Here is a 6,000-nt window from a genome sequence, read left to right as displayed (position 1 = left end):
GGTCAATGCGTTTGACCAAGGCACAGAAACAAAGGAGAGACCAATTTGTACTTGTTTCATTCCTAAGTGGTTTAACTTTTATTTTGAAACTGCGATATTCTTCTGTTGGGGAATAATCCTTGCTGTATCTATCCTGTTGTGCTGCACAAGATATTTAGCCTCACAACTGTGCTCTGACCCATAGATTCAGTGGTGAGTTTTTCCCTAGTGTAAAATCTCCAGCATCCATATGACTTCCTTGTAGTAGGTGAGAATAGAAACCAAGAATGCTTTCACTCATGAAGATTATGTTGCACGTTCTCTACTAATCTCCAGCCTGTAGTTAATATTGGTCCATCGTATTTCTTATCGTTTGCTAGGAGACCAATAATTCCTCATATTTTCAGGTTAACCGACTCTTAGAACCAATTACATTTAAAGAAAATCAAATTTTATCAGACTGAAGATTATAATTTATCATAGACAAGAAATTCATCAACATTTAAACAGAAAAACATTTGAATCACCAAGAATATGTGCTGGTAAATAGAATTAGGAGAGTTGGTTACTCGAGTCAGCTCAGTTGTGGTTAGCCAAAGAACTTGTTCTGTGCTTTATGACTGTGCCAAACGGAATACAATTTGAAAATCTATATTACTAAATCTCTGATCTTGACCGCTTTTGGCCCACTGTGCTGCGATTTCTGACAGAACGCCGCCACCTACGGCCGTCATTTTTGGCCACCTCGCTCAGAGCCCCCCTCCGCCTTAGAGGTGCGGAGGATTTTTCCCATCGATGACAAATCGGAGAGATATTAATGTTTATTAAAAAAATCACCATTCTCTCTGCTGCCCCTGCAGGAGGGAAGGGACTATAAAACCAGGAGGTGGTGTACCTCACTCAATCTCTGCAAGATGGATGAAGTCAAGGGTCACGTCTCTCTGAGCTCTGAATAACACTGAACAAATGTCTACACAACTGTGAGTACCCTTAATGTGGTTTGAAATTGAAAATATGGTTTGTTTGAAGTAAAAAGGCACTGCCTGCAAATGGTTGTTTGGGTGCTTTGGCTTGAAGTTGAAAGGCACTACTTACTGCAAATGGTGGCTTGGGTGCTTTGACTTGAAGTTGAAAGGCACTACTTACTGCAAATGGTGGCTTGGGAGCATTGGCTTGAAGTTGAAAGGCACTACTTACTGCAAATGGTCGCTTGGGTGTTGTTTGAAGTTGAAAGTCACTACTTACTGCAATTTGTGGCTTGGGTGCTTTGTTTGAAGTTGAAAGGCACTTCTTACTGCAAATGGTGGCTTGGGTGCTTTGGCTTGAGGTTGAAGCACTACTTACTGCAAATGGTGGCTTGGGTGCTTTGCTTGATGTTGAAAGGCAGTACTTACTGCAAATGGTGGCTTGGGTGCTTTGGCTTGAAGTTGAAAGGCACTTCTTACTGCAAATGGTGGATTGGGTGCTTTGGCTTCAAGTTGAAAGGCACTACTTACTGCAAATGGTGGCATGAAGTTGAAAGACACTACTTACTGCAAATGGTGGCTTGGGTGCTTTGGCTTGAAGTTGAAATGCCCTGTTTACTGCAAATGGTGGCTTGGGAGCTTTGGTTTAAAGTTGAAAGGCACTACTTACTGCAAATGGTGGCTTGGGATCTTTGGCTTGAAGTTGAAAGGCACTACTTACTGCAAATGGTGGCGGGTCTTTGGCTTGAAGTTTAAAAAAATCACCATTCTCTCTGCTGCACCTGCTGGAGGGAGGGGGAGGGACTATAAAACCAGGAAGTGGTGTGCCTCACAGTCTCTGCAAGTTGCATGATGCCAAGCGTCACGTCTCTCTGAGCTCTGAATAACACCGAACAATATCTACGCAACTGTGAGTACCCTTAATGTGGTTTTAAAATGAAAATATGGTTTGTTTGAATTAAAAAGGCACTGCCTGCAAATGGTTGTTTGGGTGCTTTGGCTTGAAGTTGAAAGGCACTACTTACTGCAAATGGTGGCGGGTGATTTGGCTTGAAGTTGAAAGGCACTACTTACTGCAAATGGTGGATTGGGTGCTTTGGCTTGAAGTTGAAAGGCACTACTTGCTGCAAATGGTGGCATGAAGTTGAAAGGCACTACTTACTGCAAATGGTGGCTTGGGTGCTTTGGGTTGATGTTGAAAGGCACTACTTACTGCAAATGGTGGAGTGGGTGCTTTGACTTGAAGTTGAAAGGCACTACTTACTGCACATGGTGGCCTGGGTGCTTTGGCTTGAAGTTGAAAGGCACTACTTACTGCAAATGGTGGCTTGGGTGCTTTGCTTGATGTTGAAAGGCACTACTTACTGCAAATGGTGGCTTTGGTGCTTTGGCTTGAGGTTGAAAGGCACTACTTACTGCAAATGGTGGCTTGGGTGCTTTGCTTGATGTTGAAAGGCACTTACTGCAAATGATGGCGGGTGATTTGGCTTGAAGTTGAAAGGCACTCTTACTGCAAATGGTGGATTGGGTGCTTTGGCTTGAAGTTGAAAGGCACTACTTACTGCAAATGGTGGCATGAAGTTGAAAGGCACTACTTACTGCAAATGGTGGCTTGGGTGCTTTGGCTTGAAGTTGAAATGCACTACTTACTGCAAATGGTGGCTTGGGATCTTTGGCTTAAAGTTGAAAGGCACTACTTACTGCAAATGGTGGCTTGGGAGCTTTGGCTTGAAGTTAAAAAAAATCACCATTCTCTCTGCTGCACCTGCTGGAGGGAGGTGGAGGGACTATAAAACCAGGAAGTGGTGTGCCTCACAGTCTCTGCAAGTTGCATGAAGCCAAGGGTCACGTCTCTCTGAGCTCTGAATAACACTGAACAATATCTATACAACTGTGAGTACCCTTAATGTGGTTTTAAAATGAAAATATGGTTTGTTTGAAGTAAAAAGGCACTGCCTGCAAATGGTTGTTTGGGTGCTTTGGCTTGAAGTTGAAAGGCACTACTTACTGCAAATGGTGGTGGGTGATTTGACTTGAAGTTGAAAGGCACTACTTACTGCAAATGGTGGATTGGGTGCTTTGGCTTGAAGTTGAAAGGCACTACTTGCTGCAAATTGTGGCATGTGGTTGAAAGGCACTACTTACTGCAAATGGTGGCTTGGGTGCTTTGGGTTGAAGTTGAAAGGCACTACTTACTGCAAATGGTGGCGTGGGTGCTTTGACTTGCGGTTGAAAGGCACTACTTACTGCAAATGGTGGCTTTGGTGCTTTGGCTTGAGGTTGAAAGGCACTACTTACTGCAAATGGTGGCTTGGGTGCTTTGCTTGACGTTGAAAGGCAGTACTTACTGCAAATGGTGGCTTGGGTGCTTTGGCTTGAAGTTGAAAGGCACTTACTGCAAATGATGGCGGGTGATTTGGCTTGCAGTTGAAAGGCACTTCTTACTGCAAATGGTGGATTGGGTGCTTTGGCTTGAAGTTGAAAGGCACTACTTACTGCAAATGGTGGCATGCAGTTGAAAGGCACTACTTACTGCAACTGGTGGCTTGGGTGCTTTGGGTTGAAGTTGAAAGGCACTACTTACTGCAAATGGTGGCTTGGGAGCATTGGCTTGAAGTTGAAAGGCAATACTTACTGCAAATGGTGGCTTGGGAGCTTTGGCTTGAAGTTAAAAAAAAATCACCATTCTCTCTGCTGCACCTGCTGGAGGGAGGGGGGGACTATAAAACCAGGAAGTGGTGTCCCTCACTCAGTCTCTGCAAGTTGCATGAAGCCAAGGGTCACGTCTCTCTGAGCTCTGAATAACACTGAACAATGTCTACACAACTGTGAGTACCCTTAATGTGGTTTTAAAATGAAAATATGGTTTGTTTGAATTAAAAAGGCACTGCCTGCAAATGGTTGTTTGGGTGCTTTGGATTGAAGTTGAAAGGCACTACTTACTGCAAATGGTGGCGCGTGATTCGGCTTGAAGTTGAAAGGCACTACTTACTGCAAATGGTGGATTGGGTGCTTTGGCTTGAAGTTGAAAGGCACTACTTGCTGCAAATGGTGGCATGAAGTTGAAAGGCACTACTTACTGCAAATGGTGGCGTGGGTGATATGACTTGAAGTTGATAGGCACTACTTACTGCAAATGGTGGCTTGGGTGATATGGCTTGAAGTTGAAAGGCACTACTTACTGCAAATGGTGGCTTTGGTGCTTTGGCTTGCGGCTGAAAGGCACTACTTACTGCAAATGGTGGATTGGGTGCTTTGGCTTGAAGTTGAAAGGCACTACTTGCTGCAAATGGTGGCATGTGGTTGAAAGGCACTACTTACTGCAAATGGTGGCTTGGGTGCTTTGGGTTGAAGTTGAAAGGCACTACTTACTGCAAATGGTGACGTGGGTGCTTTGACTTGGTTGAAAGACACTACTTACTGCAAATGGTGGCTTGGGAGCATTGGCTTGAAGTTGAAAGGCACTACTTACTGCAAATGGTGGCTTTGGTGCTTTGGCTTGCGGTTGAAAGGCACTACTTACTGCAAATGGTGGCTTTGGTGCTTTGGCTTGCGGTTGAAAGGCACTACTTACTGAAAATGGTGGCTTGGGTGCTTTGCTTGAGGTTGAAAGGCACTACTTACTGCAAATGGTGGCGGGTGATTTGACTTGAAGTTGAAAGGCACTACTTACTGCAAATGGTGGATTGGGTGCTTTGGCTTGAAGTTGAAAGGCACTTACTGCAAATGATGGCAGGTGATTTGGCTTGCAGTTGAAAGGCACTTCTTACTGCAAATGGTGGATTGGGTGCTTTGGCTTGAAGTTGAAAGGCACTACTTACTGCAAATGGTGGCATGAAGTTGAAAGGCACTACTTACTGCAAATGGTGGTTTGGGAGCTTTGGCTTGAAGTTTAAAAAAAATCACCATTCTCTCTGCTGCACCTACTGGAGGGAGGGGGGTGGGGTCTATAAAACCAGGAAGTGGTGTCCCTCACTCAGTCTCTGCAAGTTGCATGAAGCCAAGGGTCACGTCTCTCTGAGCTCTGAATAACACTGAACAATATCTACGCAACTGTGAGTACCGTTAATGTGGTTTTAAAATGAAAATATGGTTTGTTTGAATTAAAAAGGCACTGCCTGCAAATGGTTGTTTGGGTGCTTTGGCTTGAAGTTGAAAGGCACTACTTACTGCAAATGGTGGCGGGTGATTTGGCTTGAAGTTGAAAGGCACTACTTACTGCAAATGGTGGATTGGGTGCTTTGGCTTGAAGTTGAAAGGCACTACTTGCTGCAAATGGTGGCGAAGTTGAAAGGCACTACTTACTGCAAATGGTGGCGTGGGTGATATGACTTGAAGTTGATAGGCACTACTCACTGCAAATGGTGGCTTGGGTGATATGGCTTGAAGTTGAAAGGCACTACTTACTGCAAATGGTGGATTGGGTGCTTTGCTTGAGGTTGAAAGGCACTACTTACTGCAAATGGTGGCGGGTGATTTGACTTGAAGTTGAAAGGCACTACTTACTGCAAATGGTTGATTGGGTGCTTTGGCTTGAAGTTGAAAGGCACTACTTGCTGCAAATGGTGGCATGTGGTTGAAAGGCACTACTTACTGCAAATGGTGGCTTGGGTGCTTTGGGTTGAATTTGAAAGGCACTACTTACTGCAAATGGTGGCGTGGCTGCTTTGACTTGGTTGAAAGGCACTACTTACTGCAAATGGTGGCTTGGGAGCATTGGCTTGCGGTTGAAAGGCACTACTTACTGCAAATGGTGGCTTGGGTGCTTTGCTTGAGGTTGAAAGGCAGTACTTACTGCAAATAGTGGCTTGGGTGCTTTGGCTTGAAGTTGAAAGGCACTTACTGCAAATGATGGCGGGTGATTTGGCTTGCAGTTGAAAGGCACTTCTTACTGCAAATGGTGGATTGGGTGCTTTGCTTGAGGTTGAAAGGCACTACTTACTGCAAATGGTGGCGGGTGATTTGACTTGAAGTTGAAAGGCACTACTTACTGCAAATGGTTGATTGGGTGCTTTGGCTTGAAGTTGAAAGGCACTACTTGCTGCAAATGGTGGCA

This window comes from Amblyraja radiata, chromosome 1, assembly GCF_010909765.2.
Source record: "Amblyraja radiata isolate CabotCenter1 chromosome 1, sAmbRad1.1.pri, whole genome shotgun sequence".
NCBI lineage: Eukaryota > Metazoa > Chordata > Chondrichthyes > Rajiformes > Rajidae > Amblyraja > Amblyraja radiata.
This window is presented reverse-complemented; position numbering follows the sequence as displayed.